The 21,637-nt window shown below is 40.2% G+C and overlaps 2 pseudogenes; one reads left to right on the forward strand and one right to left on the reverse strand.

Moving 5' to 3' along the window:
- Nucleotides 1-2,496: 2,496 nt before the first annotated feature.
- LOC114036968 lies at nt 2,497-3,648 on the reverse strand (annotated as a pseudogene).
- LOC114036969 overlaps nt 3,647-21,637 on the forward strand; it is a 66,636-nt pseudogene continuing 48,645 nt past the window's right edge.

Below are 21,637 nucleotides of genomic sequence, written 5' to 3' on the forward strand. Positions count from 1 at the left end.
GGCTCCCATTCCTCCACAGACCTTCTCCTTTAACTTTCCTGCCTTCTAAACTTTTCTTCTTTGCAGCACTGTGATTTATAAATTCTGGACATTTTGTTCATCTTAGAAGAAGGAGGATCTAATCAGTAAAAATGGTAGTGGAGGCAACAGGTCCAGTGCATGAGTCTTTCAATGTTAGTTGCAGGGGACATCAGAGGTTCAGCTGGAAGGGACCTTAGAGATCATCTCATTCAATCCCTTTGTTTTGTAGCTGTGGAAACTGAGACCCAGAAAAGTTAAATAAGTAACCTCAGGCCAAATGGAGAATAAATAGCAGAGATGGGAATTCATCCCAGAACCTCTGGCTTTTGTTGATGGCTATTATTTAGAACAAAATTGTCAATACAGGGTGTCCCAAAAGTTTTAGTGCAGCTATGAGCTTGTTATTTAAGTCACTAAAACTTTAATAGATTAAAAGTGCACCAAGATTTTTTTGGATACCCTGTATCCAAACTAGTAACTCTTTTGTCTCTCTATATTTCCAGCGTCTAGCATAATGCCTAGCATGCTCTAGGTGCTTAATTAATGCTTCTTAAATGAAATCAAATTGAATGTGGAAGTTGTGTTCTGTTCTTTAAAAAAAAAATTCAGGAAGATTTCTGAGTCTCTCTTGCCTTTTTGCCTTTTTAAGGAAAGTAAACTCATTACCAAAAACAAAAATAAAGTGATATTTTTCGAAGGCATTACCAACCCTCATGAGATCACAGACAGATGGAGGTATCAAAGTCTCCAGGAAAATATTTGACGATTCTCCTTGATAATAACAATTATCCTAAATTGACTGCCTGGCTTCCTCATTTTATAGGGAGTCAAAGAAATGTAACATGGAGGGGTAAAGCTAGAGCTGAATATACAGGTCTGTGAGACATCAGTATAGAAATGCTAATGAAACCTTAATGATCTGAAGAGGTCATCAAATTAGAAAGTATAAAGAGAGAGAGGAGGGCCCTGATGAAATCTTGCAAGGCCATCCACAGCTAAAGGCCACGAAATGGCAAAGGAGGTTGAGAAGGAGCAGGCGGATGTAGTGTCACAGAGGGCAGCTAGGTGGTACGGTGGAGAGAGTGCCAGGAAGGCTCATCTTCCTGAGTTCAAATTCAGCCCCTGACACTTACTAGCTGTGTGACTCTGGATAAGTCACTTAACCCTGTTTGCTTTAGTTCCCTCATCTGTAAAATGAGCAAGAGAAGGAAATGCAAGCTACTCTAGTATCTGCCAAGAAAACCCCCAAAAAAGAGTCGAAATCGACTGAAAAATGACTAAGAAACAACAAAGTGGCACAGAAGCCCAGAAAGGTTAGAATACACAGAGGTAGGAGGGTTGTCAATACTATCAAAAGCAGACTGAGAGTAAAGGTCATCAAATTTGGCAATGAACAGATCATTGGTAATTTTGGGAAAAGCAGTTTCAGCTGAGTGGGGTCAGAGGCCAGAGTGGAAAAGGTTGAGGAATGAGTATGAGGAGAGATAGCTCAGTATAGAATAGAGATAGCTCTGTGCGTGTGTGTGGTGGGGCTGGGGGAGGGGACGAAGCATAATCTCTCTCTGTTTACAGGCTCTCATGTTTATGAACACTGGCACTTGACTAGGGGAATATCAGTTTTCCTCCATTGCTTTTGGACTTCCAAATGGGATCAGTGTCTGTTTTTCCTCCCTTCTCCTGCCTCAGCCACCTAAGTGGGGGTGTGTCCCCCTGTCCCTCTACTGAGACCAAAATTTCTTCCCAAATCTCTAACTGCTACAGAAAGGATTTAATAGCACTTGATTTCCTTTTCTACTAAAAGGCAACAGGTCTAATACAAATAACAATGATGATAAGCAATCAGGGAACAAACCATTTGTAAGGAAAACCTATCTGAACTGCCTTCAGTGGGGGATAGTAGTGCCCTCTTCCCTTACATTCGGTTGCTTGACAAAGGGAAAAATTATATCCACCAGATTAACAGAGTCAAGCTTTGCATTAATCCCTCTGAACAGTCAAGTGAGGAGAAAAATGAAGCTCTCTTGAATTTTTCTGCCATCTCACCAGGGTCAGTCCTCTACTTTGGACTCCCAGTGTCTGATGCAAGAGTTCAGAGGTCAAAGAACCAATCTCCCTTAATTATTCTTCCTCTCTTCTGTTGATTACCTCCAATGTATACTGTAAATAACTTGTTTGTACATAGTTCATGTATGTTGATTTCCCCCCCCCATTAGTCTGTGAGTTCCTTGTGAGCAGGAATTGCTATTTTTCCTCCTTTTTATTTATTTTTTTAAGGGCAGTAGAGTTTTATTAACACAATAAACCACCAGGAAACATCCTCAGCCAAACTAGTTACTTGAGTCTTTTGGGAGTGTGGGTGACACTGAAGAGAGTGAGGTGTGTACACTCACTGTTTTCACTGAAGAAAGCATTTCTTCCGTATTTCTATGGAATGTAGCTTTGGCTTCTGGTCCAACAACCTCCCTGAAGAAATTCTTAGCAGGTCGTATCCTTGAGATCTAGGTTGTTTCCACCTTCTGTTGCCCAACAAAGACAGCAATGCTGCATGACTTGCTCAATAAGCACCATTTCCTCAAGGAAATCAAGTGATTCTATTCTGCTCGTTTCAGTTGGGATAGACTGACATAGAATTTCATCGTGTCAATGGCAGAAGCTTTCTCCAATCTATTTGACCACAGACATTGTTTCTGAGAGTCTGAAGATTTTCAGGGTTTGTGAAAATATGTTTAATAGGAATGTATATGTACAGCCTATATCAGATTGCATGCTGTCTTGGAGAGAGAGGCAGGGAAGGAGAGGGAGAAAATTTAAATTCAAAAGCTTGTGGAAGTGATTGTTGAAAACTAAAACTAAATTAATTTTTAAAAAATTTTAAAAAAAGATTTTTCAGGTTTCAACTCCAGCCGGGTCATACTGTCACCTTTAAAGGTTCTCCATCATGATCTGCCCACACTTATCATCCATATTAACCTGTTCATAGTTTATGAACATCACTCTTTCAAAGATGTTGACTGCCCATTTTATAAGACTTGCTGACTGCTCCAACGTCATGTAAACCAGTACACATTCTGCTATCAGCCCAGTTGGTAATTGTGCATTCACGTGACATTTCTTTAGTTTCTCTTCCATTCGGGTTAAGTCTCTGAGATCTGCGCCCACAATTGCAAATCTCTTTGAATCTAAGACACATCCATCCCGAATGTAATTCCTGGATTGGTTTTGATAGAGAAGATTTGACTTTGACATTACATAATTTTCTTATAACTATCATTGGAAAGTCAACTTCAAATTATTTTTGGTAGAAGATTTTCATCCTTTAATCTTCAGAATGTAGTATCCATATCAACATCAAGATTTATAACTTGACAATTACATTCTGTCTTCTTTAGGAAAGCCTTTAGCAGCTGATTGACACCATGAACCAGAGCAAAGTATCCTCTGTTAATTTCAGGAGCCTTCCTTTCTTTTGACAGCCTCACAAAATATTGAATGTAAGGGTCATGCCAGTAGCCAACACAGCAAAGCTCTTGCATAGGGAGGTGCCATCATAGGTGCCTCTCATGCCCTCCTTCCCATGTCACTGTCTGTGTTGGAGATAGGGGGCTCCTGGAGGCTCCTGGAAGCCATGGCAGGCTCCAGTTTGGCCTCTGCATTAGACTCCAGGGTGGGCTTCAGGGCGTGCTCACAAAGGCACACTCCTGGGTGGGAGGAGAAGGAGACCTGGACTCCCAGACCAAGATCAGCAGGTGGAGAAGAGGGGCTGGCCCAGACTGGGTGCCCCAAAGTTGTTCTCGGGCATCTTCCTCCAGCAGCAACTTCCCCCTTCTTTTTACCCTCAACATTTAACATAGTATCTGGCACATAATAGGTGCTTAATAAATGCTTATTACTAACTGACTGCTTAACCCTACCTATCTGCTCCATTCTGCTCTATGCATATAAAATGGAGGGTGATGTCTTCTCCATGGCTTCTTTCTCCTAGAAGTCTCCAATCCCAGAACAATAAACTCAAAGAATATCACCAAAATGGTAAAGTCTGTATGGTAGCACTATCAGGCCAGGAGCCTTGGAACCTGAGGCTACAAAAAAGATTAAAACACAAAGTCAAAGGACAAAGTATACTGGATATGTCTGTGTCCAGTGGATGCCTATAATAAACAAATGGAACCATTTGGGCTGATCAGTAGGACATCTAACCTTCTTTGTATCATACACTGTAGACCTCGGCCCAATTAACTGTTAGCTTAGGCTATGTGAATGGCTTGGTCCTCAAAAATCAATTAATTAGGTGACAATAGCTATGATTTAGGAAATCAGTGGGAGAGTTCCACTTAAAAATGATAAGTTCAGGGCAGCTAGGTGGTGCAGTGGATAGAGTACCGGCCCTGGATCCAGGAGGACCTGAGTTCAAATCTGGCCTCAGACACATAACACTTACTAGCTGTGTGACTCTGGGCAAGTCACTTACCCCCACTGCCTAGCAAAAAAAAAAAAAAAATGATAAGGTTAACTTTCAAGTATGAAATTTTGAAGTCAACCACGAATTTCAAACTGACTTAGTGAAAAGTAAGCTCACTGTTGCTTTCAATACAGAAAAACAAACAAAGAAACAAAACATTATCTCAAACTGGAACTGAGGCTCTCTAAAGAATTTTGTGTCAAGCCAGTTTTAACTTTAAGCCCAGAAAATGTGAAGAGGTTGAAGGGTCTTGTAATGCCTTACCAAAACAAAAAAATCCCATTGGGGTATTTAGTGACAGCAGGGAGGGTTATGTTCAATGGTGGCAGCTAGATGGCCTCCCCCTTCCTGAATGACAAAGGACTATAAAGATGTGTCTAAGGCACCTTTGGAGGCACCGGAAGGAATGTTGGCCTGAGAGTAAGGACAGTCGGCTTCAAATCTTCCCTCAGATGGTTACTAATTGTGCGATGATGGCTGAGTCAGTGAACTATTTTCAACTCCAGGTACCTTATCTTTAAATTGTGATAACAATAAGAAAACCTGTATTACCTTATACAAAGAGTTGTCATGAGGGTCAGGTTAGATAATGATAATAACAACAACAACAACATAATCATGCAAACAGCATTTTAAAATCTGCAAAGCACATTATCTCAAACCTTGAACTGTTATATGTCTTAGTTGCTAATATCTTGTCTTTAATTGTAGACTCCTCTCCTTTGAAGGGCAGCTAGATGATGCCATAGTGCATAAAGCATTGCATCTGTAGTCAGGAAGACTCACCTTCCTGAGTTCAAATCTGGCCTCAGACACATAACACTTACTAGCTGTGTGACCCTGGGCAAGTCATTTAACCTGGTTTGCCTCAGTTTCCTCATCCACAAAATGAGCTGGAGGAGGAAATGGTACACCATTGTAGTATCTTTGCCAAGAAAACCCCAAACAGGGTCATGAAGAGTCAGACATAATTGAACAACAACCCCTCCTTTGAAGGTTATGCTATTATTAAAGATAAGTAAATTTATTAATTTTTTGACAGCATACTAAACAGGGAAAGCATTTTATTTTTTTCCTTTTTTAAAAAAAATACTTAATTATCTTTTGTTTGTACCTTAATTTCCAAAAAATCCTCCCTACTCCCCACCCAGTGAGCTATCCTTTGTAACAAAGAATAAAAGGACAAAAAATACAGTGTGTGTGTGTGTGTGTGTAGAGAGAGTATGTGTGTATGTGTATATATATGTATGTATATATGTGTATATGTGATGTCTAACAGTATATGTAACATTCCATACCCATAAGTCTCCCACCTCTGCAAAGAATGGAGGGAGGTGCATAAGAAAGCCATATTCATAAAGGGTGTAGAGAGAGAAATATATTAGTTGATAGGAAATAGAAGGGAAAATTTCTTCTGACCTCATGGAGGTTTTGTGGGGATCAACCCAAGCTCCTAGTTTCTTTCCTCAACCTCCCACTCTTCTGAAGAGGAAAGAAGAAGCTTTCATCATACCATCATAAAATGCAAAGGACTGATTGGTCTTTAAACCACATTACTGCTTCTTGTGGCCATCCAAACCATTTAATATCTCCTGAAATCCCAGAGCTGGATACCAGCCATCCAAATGAGTTTTATTGTCCACAGAGGAGCTATTAGTTTAGAGATTTGACTTCAGGGAAAAATAAGGAAATGAGTTAGAGAGAATTTAATAAAATTTGAAGATGACAGCTTAAAGTACTTGACACAGAATGTTTTGCACATGGCTCAGCAGAGAGGAAAGTGTCTTAGGTGGAGAAAAAATAAAGGTGGAGATGGGAAGGAAAAAAGAGACAGAGGGACATTGGGAAGAAAACCAGAGCAATTTAGAGGCTGAGGTTGGGTAAGAAAGAAAACCTTAAACTTTGCTTTGACAGTAGAGAAGAAATCTTGAAATGCAGGAAGTTCCTGAGATTGAAGATGGGAAAGAGATATGGCATTGAAAAAACTCAGCTGGAGTCTTCCCTCAATAATTACACCGCTGAGTCTTTTTTTTCTGTTGTTTTTTTTTTTTTTTTGAGTCTGGGCATCCCCATGTCACCCAGGCTAGAAAAGCATCAACCTCCATATACCCAATCCCACTGACGACCCATTGAGGACATTTGTCCTGCTATTTCTGACTTCTCCTGATAACTTACCTTTACCCTAACCTCCCACCACCAACCCCCAGTCCTGGGAGCTTACCATATTGGTTCCAGACTTAAAGCAGATATCTGATCAGTTTTAGCACTACTGCAGCCCAGAACTGCCAAGCTCAAGCAATCTACCAGCCTCAGCTTTCCCAATGGCAGGGTTCTCGAGTCTGCATCACCAGACCTGGCTACTATGTCTTGAGACTAAAAACTGGCTTCCCACAGGTGTCTTCTGAAAGACAAGCAGAGTGCTTCCACAGGCTTGACTTTTGGCCAAGTTACAGGGATTCTTTAGTCTCTGCAGGGAAATGCACATGCAACACACACATATACACACACAATACATAACATATCCAAATGGGAGATCATAAATGGTGTCACTATGGGTGAGGAATCTATTGCAGATGTGTCTGGCATTGTTCCATGGAGAATTTCCCTAGGACATAACCAAATGAGTGCAGGAAGGTGAGCAGCACAGCCATTCATGGAGGGGATGACGACAGGTACAGTCACAATGGTGCCAATTATACTTTGTGTAGGGAGATGACTTTTGGAAAGCTTGGAGTTTATAGGTCTTAGATATAGAGCTGGAAAGGATCCTAGAGACCAGCTCGTCCAGCCTCCTTGTATCCCCCAGAGTCTAGAGTGGGAATGGGGAACCTGCGGCCTCAAGGCCACACGTGGCCCTCTAGGTCCTCAAGTCCACCTTTTGACTGAGTCCAAATTTTACAGAACAAATCCTTTTATTAAGGGGCTTAGTTCTGTGAAGTTTGGATTCAGTTAAAGGGCCACACTTGAGGAGCTAGAGGGCCACGTGTGGCCTCGAGGTCAGAGGCCAGAGGTTCCCCACTTCTGGTTTAGTGCAATGTCTGATTCATAGGTGATTATTAACAAACACTGATTTACAAATGAGAAAATAGAGGCTCAGAGATGTTAAGTGACTTGCTAAGTCTGACGGAGGAGTTGAACCCACTTCCTTTCCAACACTTTCTCCAGTAGCAGGAAATGTCTCAGGGCATATAGAACCTGACTTTGAGGTAGAGAGACTTTGGAGAGGGGCCTGATCATTGGATCTGACCTTAACTTCTCAAAGAGGCTTCAAAGAAGAAAAGAAAACCAATTAAACAGGTCTAAGTGAGTAGAGGGATAGAGGAAAGGCAGCGCAGACAGCAGCTGTGATGATCCCTGAGACAGGACTGTTCCCTTGGGAAGAAGTAGCCAAGAGGCCCTCAGAATCATCTGCTGAACTTGGGTTTCTCTCTGGGCACCAGCATGCTCTCCTTGCCTTCAGGCTGCAGTCCCTTCTACTTTCTGGTTTGTCTTAAGTCTTTTTTTTTCTAAAGATAGAAAGGAAGATGACCAAAGGTCAGGCCCCTCACCCTAAATCTCTCCATTTCCAAGGTAAGCTTTAACCAATACATTGCCAAACTGGTTTAAAGCCATTGCTTCTCCCTCAGCCTAATTCTTTGAGAATGATGGAGTCAATCCAGAGAGCAACTCCACCCCCTAAACAGGCACACATGATGTTTATGGAGATCATGGGTTCATAGAGTATGAGGCAGGAAAGGAGCTCTAAGATCATCTCATCCAATCCCCCCATTTTACAGAAAAGAAAACTGAGCCCTCACCAAGTTAAGCAGCTGGCCCAAAATCACAGAGGTAGAGAATGAGAGAGCAGGGGAGCAACAGAATTCCCAGTCCACTCCCTGGGGTGTTGGCTGTGCTTTTGCACCAAGCCCACTTGGGCAAAGTCCACACTAGTCCAATCAAAGGAGTCCAATCTCCCTTCCTTAGATGAAGAGAACTACCCCATTCCCAGAGCCATTCCCAATTGTCTGCTTCATTAATACATCACCTTTTGGATTCCGTTTTTTAAAGTAAGGTTTCTTGACGTCTTTTGTTTCTATCACAGTCATCCCTGTCCCCCATATACCACAGAAATGTCCCCTCCCTTAGGACTATGCAAAGAAATTAAGCAAAATTAAGTCTATGCAACATTTGACCTTGTAGTTCCCCTATCTCCTTACTGAAAAGAGGGGCTTATGACCTGCTCTTGATCAAAATCATAAATTTATAGCTGAAAGTGAAATTAGAGGTCATCTAGCTCCACCTCCTCATTTGACACATGAGGCAAGAAAGAAAGAAGTTGGTCAACTAGCTGAGGGTCAAGTCGCTGGGATGTCCTGTTTTCTTCTCTCCAGACAATTCAGACAAGTCTTCCCATGTTGTTCTGAATTCCTCCTAGGCATCATTGTTATGGCCCAGTAACTTTCCAGGGTGTTCATTGGGCACAGCTTGTTGAACCACTGCTGAATTCTATTTCCTTTCAAGCACAGCAGTATGATTAGCTGGTTTTATTGTAAGATGACTAAATAAAAGAAGACAGAAAATCTGGGTCATCATTACTTACAAGACTTAGAAACAATTATGTTCAGCTACAAATTAGTACTGACATTTTTATTTGCATTTAGTTTTCAAGAGAGGGATAAAATCAAGGACTTAAACAGTTCTCTCCATTATGCTAATTTCACTCCTCCATGCCAAGCCTTTTACAATTCTGAATCTGACTCATGGAATATCAATACCAAACAACCAGCCCATTACAATGTAAAGTTTTCTTGAAACTTCAAAGTCTCTTGAAGACTTTAGTGTTTTAAACTTTGATGGACATAAACCCACATGAGGGTATGAGAGTCTTCTCAAAAGAGTTCAGGGAATATTTGGTAAGTAACTATAACCTCCTATTAAAATATTCCAAAAGTAGTAGTGTTAGCAAAAAAAAAAAAGTTTATGATATTAACAGTGCCTTTATGTTACAAATAGTTTTCATTATAAAAAAAGTAATCTATTTCTTATGTGCATATTTGTATGGTAAACTCTAGGATTTGCTTCATTTCATACTGAACAGAAGATATGGGAAAGTTTATTGAAAGCTAAAGGTTAGAGAGACTAAAAAAGATAGGGCCTCCCTGCTTTACTCACGCTGTTGTACCATCAATGTGGGCATTCGCTCCTGGGATACAGATTGCAACCCATCCATGCCTGGTCATGCTGAGTGACTCCTGTCCCCATTTTCCCATCTATCATCCCAAGGGAATCATTCAAGATGAGAGAGGTCTTCCAGGTCTTAGGGATTTAGTGGAAACCTAGGAATGGCTCTTGTGCAATGGACACGAAAGCTGCCCATTGGCCATCCTTCCCTCTTGCTATATGACTAGCCCACTAATCCTCTTTTCTGGTCACATGTTGCTCAACAATGCCTTTTAAGCTGCTTCTGTGGCATGGTTCTATATTGGAAATGAGTTGTGGTCTACTCACACCCACTTTGGCTTCCCTCTCCACTGCATTATAGATAAAGGTCATCTGTAATTCTGGAAATAATTGTATTCTATAAATTTAAAGTTGAAGCCATTAAAAGATGTAATTTTACTGTCTTAAATAAGGACTAATTACAAGTCAGCAAAATTCTGCTCAGAAGAGGACCTGAGGAGACAATAGAAAAAGGGGCACTGTCCCAAGAGGGTTTTCCATAGAAGATGAAAGGAAAATCTGGATCAGAAATGCAGCTCTTTGGGAGGACATCAAGGCTTTCCTGCCCACCCAATCCAGGAGGGACAGCTCTCTCGGGAAAGGGAATCCCAGGTGCTGACAGGATGAAGAGGCACTCTGAGAACCTCCAGACATCCAATCCTTTTGACTTTTCCCCTCCTCACAGCTATGTCCTTTCCTGTTGTCAATATGCACAGAGACACTTTCTCACCCTCAGGCAGGGGCCCTACCTGTTTTTCCCATTACATACATCTTTGATCAGCTCGTGTGTGGTTGGGATTACCACCCAGAAAGTTCTAACTTAGAGCTAAGACATTTTGGACCCAATTCTGTCAGACCAAAATAGAATTATTTACACGTTTTTCTTCCAAGGAAAAATGAAGGTCAGGGATGGAATGCTTGTGCACATTGTTTGATGAGAAATTGTCTGAGTACTGTTTCCTGTTTCTCCTGGAAAAGAGAGAGAGAGAGAGAGAGAGAGAGAGAGAGAGAGAGAGAGAGAGATTTCATTTCCATCTTCTGCCACCCTCATTTGCAGAAAATCACACTCCAAGGAGCTTCAGATTTTATCCCACTTTATTGATCAGGGGTCTTTTACACAGGGGAGTGCTCAGGAGATCTGGAAAAATGTAGAACTGGAGAAGAGGTGTAACAGTGTTTGTACCACATGGAGCATGAGTGGGAATGGACCTATGGGGCCATCCCACAAACCAGAGAATCTTAACCTTTTGTGTGGATAGCAGCCCCTTTGGTGGTCTGGTAAAGTCTATTTGCAAGAATAATGTCTTTTGAATAATGGAAGGAAATGCTCAATTTCAGTGAAAGATTAGTGAAAATAAGGATGTAATTTTCCTTTTCCCATCCAAATTCTCAGACCCCCCTCAATGGGGTCTATGAGCCCCAGGTTAAGAATCTTTGCTCTAGAGCCTGCACCGAGCCCCTCTGGCAACTTTGGGGGTCATATGTGGTTCAACTCTGACCAGATTAGTGCTTGGGCTTGTACAGCAAACTCTGGGTGGTCCCTTGGTCTTCTCCTCCTGCCCTATGAACTAACAGCAGCAGAAGGCAGAACATTATTTCAGTTAAAAGGAAAAACAGTTTTCTTACGTTCTCTTACTTTGACTCTCCAGAATTCATGGTGAGATCCTCTCTCCTCTCCTGTGTAGTACAGGCTACCCTCCCTTCTCCACCACCTCCACACTGTACCTGAGCAACCGATGCCATATGGTTTCAAGAGCAGGGCCTAAGCTGGGGAAGCTTGAGCCTGGGCCTTTGGCTTACTTTCTATTTTGAATTCTCTGCCTGATCATAGGTGACTGAACAGTGATCTAGAGATTGGCCTTTGAGAGTAGAGATGTCAGTGCCTCCAGAATTCGTGGTTTCCTCAGTTAGTGCAAGCTGCCCTTCAGGAAGGGTCTTCCCTACACCTACTAATGTGATTCTTGGAGGACATGAGGATGATCCCAAGCCTAGGGCTGGCTTGGCAAAAGACACAGACCTGGAGAGATCAAAAGAGTAGGGGACTTGATTCAGAGCTGGATGCGACCTTAGAAGACATCGTTTAAGGCCACTCAATTTACAAGGAAGAAAATGAGACAGAAAAGTTAAATGATTTGCCCAAGGTCATGTGAGTATCTAAGGCAGAATTCAAACTCAGGTCTTCCTTACTTAACTGCCTCTCAATTATGAATTGTTTGTACATCATAGAGAGAGGTATAGGACCCAGAAGTGTACTGGAACCAGCTCAACTGGGAGAGCTGATTGTTAAATGTTCAGTGAGCATTGCACCTCAGAAATTAGCTAACACTACAAGCCAGGTCTTGAATTATTGTTTTGTTCATTGCCTAGACTAATAAAAGTAATGGACAAAATATTCATAGAGTTGGTGTACATTTTTTCTCCAAGGAGTCAGTTGTTAAACATTTACCTGTATGCCACTGAGACAGCTATTTATTTCTTTCGCACAAAAGGAGAGTTTAATAGAAGTACAAAGGCTCCTATTGACAAAGACTTTAATCATGATGCAGTAACTTCTAACTACTGCTATATTCTACAAGAACATTGAAATTTTGATGGCCAAAGAGTCTAAGAAGAGCCTCACTCACTTCTTCAGGGCCCAAGCTCCCCCAGGAATGAATCTGGAACCTTTAGTGGGAAAGGGAGAGAGTAAGTGCCCCAGCTTAACCTAGATCCAGCTACGGTTCTGCGCTGTCATACCTGGATCTACAATACAATAATTGGCTTGTATGGAGTCTTGCCTGGAGCTGCACCATGGTGTTTCCAGTGCAGTGGCATTGAGCATGTACATCTCCAAGAATCCCCTAGTAACCAACTTGTTTTCACTGAAAAAGGTAACCAGCACAGCACCACTCAGATTTATTCTGTGACATGAAACCCATATATTGTTCTGTTTTTCAAAGAGTCCTCATACAAACTGAGAGAAAACTTCCCAGAAATAGGAATATACTCTGTTCTCTTCAAGGCCTGAGTGAATGTGATGATATCCAAGATACCTTCCAACTCCACACTCTATGAAATTGGTGTAGACTAACTATCCTGGTAGGCAGCCAGACAGGTAGGCATCAAGGACCAGCCCATTGCTGGGGGGCTGGGGCTGGGGCAGGGCCTGAACCAAATCACACTTCTGGGAATTCCCACCTAGAAGCATTCTTTCAAATTGTTAACATTTTTATTTAAGATTTTGAGTTCCAAATTCTCCCTGTCTGCTCCCTCCCCTCCACCCTCCCTGGGGCAGTAAGCAATCAGATATAGGCTATACAGGAGCAATTATGTAAAACATTTCCATATTAGCCATCTTGTACAAGAAGACTCAAATAAAAGAAAAAAAATGAAGGAAAAAAAGTGAAAAATGGCAAGCTTCAGTCTGTATTCAGACAGTATCAGTTCCTTCCCTGGAGGCAGACAACGTGCTTTATCATTAGTCCTTTGGTATCGTCTTTGATCATTGCATTGCTGAGAAGAGCTATGTCTTTCACAGTTTCTCACAATTCTTCATGGAACAATATTGCTGTTACTGTGTACAACATAGAAGCATTTTTAAATAATAGAAATCAAGGTAACATCAAGGGCAGGCAACCTCACTGAATTGAAGGTTAAATCATAGGCAGTTGCATGGGAGTGGAAAAACTGCCTGAGCTTTTTATGTGTTAAGGAGAGAAACAGTACATGGTTGCCTGCCAGGCAGCCCCGGTCCTACCTTCATTGTCTCAACAGTGAGTTTTAATCCACCGATTGCACATTGCCAATTCCAGATGCTTTCACCATCAAAATGGTGGCCTTCTTCCAGTCACATCAAATCTCATGTGACCTTGTCTACAGAGAGGCTCAAAATCTGGTAAAATTTCTGGTCTAAAGACTATTCTCTTTCATACATATTAATATTTTCTAACCATAAATCCAATTAATCTAAATCTAAATCTAAATCCAATCCTCTCACTAATAGCCTGGAAGAATTAGGCCAATTTGTTCTACTTGGACATAAGCAAGAATTCTCCCTAGAGCAAGGCTTCTTGACACTATGTGTGTCTTCTTAAGATTTTGGTAGTCTGGTAAATCCTATCCTTGAAATAATGTCTTTAAAGATATATAAAATTTTAAAAAAGGATTGCAAAGAAAACCAATTATATTGAAATACAGTTACCAAAATTAAGAAAAAAACCCAAGGTCATAGACCCCACATTAAGAACCATTGGTACATGCCTCCTTAAGGTGAGCTTGGCATCTCACCTTAACATTTTTTCTAAACACACAGTATATATCTTTATTATGAGCTTAAGAATCATTAGCAAACATGTTCCAATATTCAAAGAACAGCTAAAAAAAGAAGCTTGTATATGTATTTTGCTATATACATTTGTTTTTTATGAAAAGTGTATCTTAAACTTAACCAGCACAGCACATAAACTCTGGGTGTGCTGTCCAATCTGTACACAGACTAGCAAATTGAGTCTCCAGAGAGAAGCTACTTCTCCTATCCCTGAGTGGTGTGTGTGTGTGTGTGTGAGTATGTATATGTGTGTGAGTGCATGTGTGAGTGTGTGTGTGAGTGTGGGTGTATGTGTGTGTGAGTGTGTGTGTGAATGTGTGTGAGTATGTGTGTGTGTGTGTGTGTGTGTGTGTGATTATACTATAGTTCACAATCCCCCACCAAGGTAATTTTTCCCAAAGATTATCACTTGATACCAATTAGCTAGCCAGATTTAATTAGCTTTTAGGAATAGATTTATTTTTTAAATGATGTGGTGTTTAGTAGTAGTAGTAGCAGCAACAGCAGCAACAGTGAGTATTTATTTAAGGTTTTAAGGTTTGCAAAGCATTTTTCTAAATATTGTCCCCTTTTATCATTACAACAACCCTGAGAGGCGTGTGCTATTATCTCAAAACATTCATCAAAGCACGGGTATACTCTCCACAAGTCCATACCAAGTCCGTGGCAAAGCGGATTCAAATTTAGAGCAGCCCCCAATTCTGGGAAGCTCTTCTCCCCTCTTTCATAGGCCCTCATGAAGTCCCCCAGGACTGACACAGCTTTCTGCTGGGGCCGTTCTAGAATGTTGGAGCTGCCCTTCTTCAGGATCTCGATAGGCTTTAGATGTCATTAGCTGTTCTGGGGAGGCTACTCGGACGCCCATGAGAAATCCAAAAAATCTTTCAACCTTCTGCAGTTCCCAAGGTCATCCTCTGGTCTAAGGGAAGCTGGGACAGAGGCCTCCTACCATGTGATTTTCTTTCAGGGGATTGGCTAGAGCTGCTCTCTCCTCTAGGGTGACATGCACTGAAAATGCTTAAAATAGCTTACAGGACCCACAGGCCATGACTGAATCTGCTCAAGCAATCCCAATACATTTCATGAACAGTGTCACCTCTTTTCACCCAATGGTTTTCACTTTTTCCAAACCGATCAAGGATTTCTCATGCCTTGTATAATATCATTGGTTGGTTGATTCAGTAAAGATGTCTAACTCTTGCTCATACTTAATCCATAACTCTGATTAATTCCATGGAGAATTCCAGGATCTCTATAATTATAGAAATAGGGGTATGGACTACCCCCGACACAAAATAGTAACACAATTTTCTTGTTTGGTCCTGTCTCCTTCTAAACGATTGATTTCATTTGTCTGTGTTTTTATTTTCTTTTAAAAAAAATTATTTCTATAGAGTGAGTTTCCTCACCAATACCAGTGAGATCAGAGGTCTAATACCTGTTGCTATTCCTCTTGATGGCAATTGTAGGCAACAGCTAAGTTTGTGATAATACTGAAGTTCTATTCTGGTTTATTGGTTTCATTTACCTGGATGATTTTGGTTCTGAATTTGTGGCATGGAGATTTGCCATTTGTTAGTCCATAAAAGGTAATGAGCTCCTGTTGTAGAATTCTAATCAACAGGTTAACTCTTCTTTGCCTTTCAGTTGGTGCTACATTTTTATAGCCTGCAGTGATTTGGCACCCAACTTCTAACATTCCTTAAATAATATGCATACACCATTATCTGGCTTCCTGAAAAATCCAAATTCTTGCATAGTTACTTACTTGTTGTGTGACCCTGGCTAAATAACTTAACTCATTTACCTCATCTGTAAAAATGAGAGGGTTGGACTCTGACCTCAAAGGTCTCTTCTTGCTCTAAATTGATGATGTTTGAATCTTTCTGTACTTTCTGTTGATAATGACCTGATCCTGAAATGTCATCATAAGCCCTTCTGTTTCCATAAATAAATCTACATAATTCAGCAATTTGTTTAATTTTTATGGGGAAGTCAAAGTATTATTGGAAAAGTTTATGCAGATATCATGCCTTTCGATTCTACTCTTGCATCTTAGCTGTTTCTCAGGATCCATTTGGAGGTGAACCATTTTCAAGTTAAATTCACCAAATTCAATGGAGCATATCTCTTACCAGTGTAATGCAGTGGGGAGTGTCTAGTGCCTGTGCCGACATCATAAGTTTGCTAAGATGTGTCATCTCACATGGAAAATCACTAGCAGCAGCTTCTGGAGGTCTGGAGCATGTATAGACTGTTCATGGTTGGGAACAGCCTTTTTTGTATTGGCCATGTAGCTAGAACTCTCAGCTTCCTGACAGCACTAGACAGCCATGGTTTTTGTGGCATCAGCATCTGATGGACGAGATTGCTCCTTCACTCATATGATAAGGGGATGGGAAAGGCCATAGAGTCTTCTTTCTCCTTCCTTGAGGCCATATGGTACCCCCAAGAAATGAGCCTGTGACTTTAACCTTTTTGTTAGTTCTTTTCCATTTTAGGGAGTAAAACGTCCAATGTGGCATGACAGTTCAAGCTAAAAGAATCTGGGAGGTCAGGAATCCAGATTGAGTGGTACAGCTAGCCCAGCAGAAGCCAGCAGTGGTGGTATCTTTGGACATGAACTCGGTGAGAACAACACTATATAGAAACTGAGCTAAGGTGTAAGGTTAATTACTTCCTTATTTCCAGAGACCAAGGTTGTATGCACCTCTGAAGTTTTGGTTTAAATGCTTGTATTTTTGTTCTTGTCATATCTTTGAAGTAAATACCCCTTTGAAAAGCTAATCTGACATTCTGTGGTTAAAGGCAATTAGAGTGCTAGTCATTGGGCCCCTAAATGGGGGGGAGACATGGCTCCTGCAGGGTTAAGCTGATGGCAGAGAAGAGATACTTCCCACTCTTTTCAAAATACCTAAGAACTTTGGGGAAGATAAAATGTGATAGGCCTGCCTAGCCCTGAGAGAGTGGAGCCGGAGCACCCACGTTAAACCAACCTTTACTATTATTCAGGGATGTGATGTCCACCTCTAAAAGTATTTCTGTAGGTGCTTGAACTGATTATCGTGTGCTCCTGGAATGCCTATCAATCCTCTTCTCCCTTTTAGATGAGGAAGTTAATCTTACCACAGCTACCTTAAGGTGATGAGCCCTGTGTTCCATTAATGTTGTATAGATGTTTTGTTAGCATAACCATTGTCTGAATAGATACCCCACCTCCCAAATTCATTTAAAATTTACTAAGCATTCTGGGCCTTGTAGTTTTCTTTTTTCTCATCTTAACCAAGAATCCTCACACAAAATAAAGAGAGGACTTTGGGGAGGCTTGGAGGAGGAGCAGGAGGTGGGGGGAGGAAGAGGAAAACAACAAGAATGAGAACAAGAGTTGAATAAGAACAAGAAGAACAAAAAAGAGAAGAGGAGTGGGGGGAGGAGAAGGAGGAGGAGATAGTATGAGAGTGGTGGTGGGGTAGTCATTCGCCCTGCCCCAGTTGCAATGATCTTGTGGAGCTAAAAGCAGTCTGGAGACACTTTTAATAGTGATAGAACTAAGGGTAGTCGCAGCTAAGATGGAGTTTCTCTTTCCAGATGGGGAGAATTTTAAAGTCTGTTGTACGTAGTTACAGTTGTAGGAAGCTCTAGTCAGGATACACGCATTGTAGGCAATGTGAAGGAACTGAACTGTCATCATCCATCCCTACCCTGCTGCTCCCACCCATCCATCCCTTGCTTATTAAGTAACAGGTGTTAATTTGTAATCAGCTTGTGTGTTAAAGCTAAGCTATTGTCTTTATAGTGACTTTGACTGTCTCTATAAGTTGACCTTTATATGTGTATTTCCTTGTGTCCCTCTGTTCCTGGTTGGAGTATGCCTTGGCAGCTTCCAGTCCAAGGATGTTTTGATGGTTTTAGCCATGCAGAAGGATATTAACTAGTTCCTTGCAGGGTGGGAACCTCAATCCCTAGATCATTGTTAGAGAATCTCTCTTCCACTGGGGGCATGTGTGATGAGCCATTTCACAAATGTTTTCACAAGTTAGAAGCATCCCCAAAACAGGTATTTAATGGGGAATTTGGGACCTATCACTCCCTAAGATGAAAGAGCTTGCCTTTTATTGCAAACCTACTGGTGGGAGTGGAGTGGGGGAGGGGGCACCTGAGATAGATTGGGACAGAAGAGTAAGTGATGTGGTTGTAATTTCCATTTCTCTTTCACCCTGACCTCCTAAACCTTGTTGTATAGTGACCCCTAGTGTTACATTAAAATATCTTTCAAATCTCTACCAGTCCATTTGAGAGTTGCAAAAGTAGTATGTTAAGACTGGTATTTCCTTGGTACTAATTGCTATAAATGGATTCTTCTCAATGAGTTTTTATTTCAAGGTTCCATTCAGTCTCTTGACAGGCAGAGCCAGCATTTCCTCCATGGTAACTTTATGCTCCATGTGTCTTTCCTGAAAGACACTAAGAGATTACTAAGGGTTGCCTTTATCAGTGACTCAACTGGACCTCCAGATTCAAGCTTGAAGCCTGCAGTCCCCATCATTCCTTGGTGTGTATTAATAATGTTGAACTTCTTGAGTCCCAGTAATATTGTTCTATTATTGGAGAAGCCCACAGGATGATGGAACTGTTTAATGTGGAGTCAAATAGCTTGATGTCGTTTGTATATATCAAGTGATTCAGATGACGATTTTGTTTGTCTCTCTCTCTTTATTTGGAAACTGTACTTTGCTTCACTTAGAAGACATAATAATGGATTTAAAGCTAGGCTGAAAAAGCTTGAACTGTCACCCTGAGAAATAACACATTTCATATATAGGTATATATTTTCTTTGAAATTATTAGATTGCAGCTGCTCTGTGTGTGTGTGTGTGTGTGTGTGTGTGATTTATATCTTGGCACTTATATAATGCTTTAAAACTTGCAAACTACAAATGTTATCTTATTTGATCCTTTCAACAACCTTGGAAAGTAGGAGATATTAATACCCCCATTTTACAGATAGGAAAACAGAGGCACTGAGAAATTTAACTGACTTGCCCAGGATCACATAAAGAATAGTTTTCCACTTAGACATCAAGGCCCCTAATGATTACACTATAGTTGGACTTATTTTATATCTTTTTATTTTCATTTTTTAAATTTTTATTTTTATTCTTCTTTTTAGTTCCAGATTGCCTCTCTCCCACTCCCCCCTCCACTACCCAATGAGAAGTCAAGAAAAATAAAACCTATTACTATTATGTATGATCATGCAAAACACATTTCCACATTAGTCATGGCAAGAAAGAAAGAAAGAAAGAGAGACAGAGACAGAGACAGAGGCAGAGACAGAGACAGAGACAGAGAAAGGAAAGAAAGAAGGAAGGAAGGAAGGAAAGAAGGATATATGCTTCCATCTTCACTCTTCATATGTCAATACTTTCTGGAGATGGACAGCATTTTTCATTGTGAGTCCTTTGAATTATGCTGGGGGTCATCATGTTGATCAGAGTACTAATTCTTTCAAAGTTTGTTATCTTTACAATATTGCTTTACTGTATAGATTGTCTTACAGGTTCTGCTCACTTTATTTTGCATTAGTTCTTACATATATTCTCAGGTATTTCTGAAATCATCCCTTTTTTCTTATAGCACGATCGTATTCAACTATATTCATATATCATAGCTTATTTAGCCATTCCCCAGTTCGAGCATTCCCTCAGTTTCCAGTATTTGCTACTACAAAAAGAACTGCCTTAAATGTTTTTGCATATGTGGTTTCTTTTGCTCTTTCTTTGATCTCTTTGGAGAATAGCCCTAGTATCAGAATTGCTGGGTCAAAGAGTATAAACAGATCCAAATTGTTCTCTAGTTCACTGCTCCACTGAGAGTGTATCAGTGAAGTTATTTTCCCACAGCCCCTCCAAAATTTGTTATTTTGCTTTTTGTCATCAGACATAGTACCTCAGAGTTGTTTTAATTGGCATTTATCTAATTCTTAATGATTTTGAGCATTTTTTAAATATGGCTGTTGATAGTTTTGATTTCTTCCTCTGAAAACTACCTATTTATATCCTTAGACCATTTATCAATTGAGAAATGACTCATATTCTTGTAATTTGATCCAGTTCCTTATATATTTTAGAAATGAGATTTTTATCAGAGAAACTTGCTACAAAGATTTATTCCCAATTTCTTGCTTTTCTTCTAATTTTAGCTGCATTGGTTTTATTTATGTGAAAACCTTTTAAATTTTTATTATCAAAATTATTTATTTTGTTTCCTATGAATCTCTCTAATTTGGTCAGGACTCTTCCCCTATCCATAGATCTGACAGGTAATTTCTTCCCTGCTTTACTAAATCACTTAAGATAACACCCTTTACATCTAAACCATGCACCCATTTTGAGCTTATCTTGGTACAAGGTGTGAAATGTTGGTCCATACCTAGTTTTCTGCCAGACTGCTTTCCAATTTTCCCAGTAGTTTTTGTCAAATAGTGAGTTCTTGCCCCAATAGCTGGGGTCTTTGAGTTTACCAAAAACTAGGTTACTATGCTCACTTACTTCTGTATATTATATACCTAATCTATTCCACTGATCAAGTACACTATTTCTTATCAAGCATCAAATTGTTTTGATGATTATCCTTTTATAGTATAGTTTGAGACAACCTAGGTTGTCTTCTTCATGGTTTTTTTTTTTTCCATTGATTCTTTTAATATCCTTGACCATCTGTTCCTCCAGGTAAATTTTATTATTTTTTTTCTAGTTCTATAAAATAATTCTTTGGTAGTTTGACTGGTATGGCACTGAATGAGCAAATTCATCTAGGTAATTCTGTCATTTTTATTTTATATATTTTTAATACATGAACAAGTCAGGAGTATTAAACTGAGTTAAAGTTTTTGCAATATTCAATAAAGGTAGTATAAATATTAGAGACAAGTGATAATTTGCTGGGTTTGGGATCCCTGGAACTTTTTGTGCACATCCTTTTTGCTCTTCAGTTAATATACTGTTTTAGATCATTTTAATGATGCAAGTTATAAATGATTTGTGTAAAATACATAGATATTTAATGGAGCTATACTTGGAGGGGTCATTGGTTTTCTCATCTTTTGATTGTAGATAGGTGATACATTGTGTTGAGGAAGCTAAGTGGCTACAGAGTTGAACCAAGAGTAAGGAAGATGAGTTCAAATATGTCTTCAAACACTTACCAGTTGTATAACCTTGGGCAAGTCACTTAACCTCTTTCTATCTCTATTTCCTCATCTTTAGACTAGCACCTACGTACCAGATAGAGTTATTGTGAGAATACAGTGAGATAATATTTCTAAAGCACTTTGCAAACCTTAAAGTAATACATAAATGCTAGCTATTGTTCTTATTGTTAAGAAAGTTGAGATGAGACTTGCATCAGAGAGGAAGCTGGGAAAGTGTTTGCTGATAATTCACAAGCCACCATGAAATGTGAGCGAATAATTACAGATCTTATCAAACCCAGCTGTTTTCCAGTTTTGCAGAGAAGCTAGATTCAGTTGACAGCTTTAATAACTAGTCTGCCATCCATTATATTAACAACATGTAACCTTTCTGTTTCTCATTTGACCCAGCTTCTGTTTTCATGGTGTTAGGCTTCTTGCAAACATATAAATCAGTGGT

The sequence above is a fragment of the Vombatus ursinus genome, unplaced genomic scaffold (assembly GCF_900497805.2).
Source record: "Vombatus ursinus unplaced genomic scaffold, bare-nosed wombat genome assembly UNPS02010193.1, whole genome shotgun sequence".
NCBI classification, from domain to species: Eukaryota; Metazoa; Chordata; class Mammalia; order Diprotodontia; family Vombatidae; genus Vombatus; species Vombatus ursinus.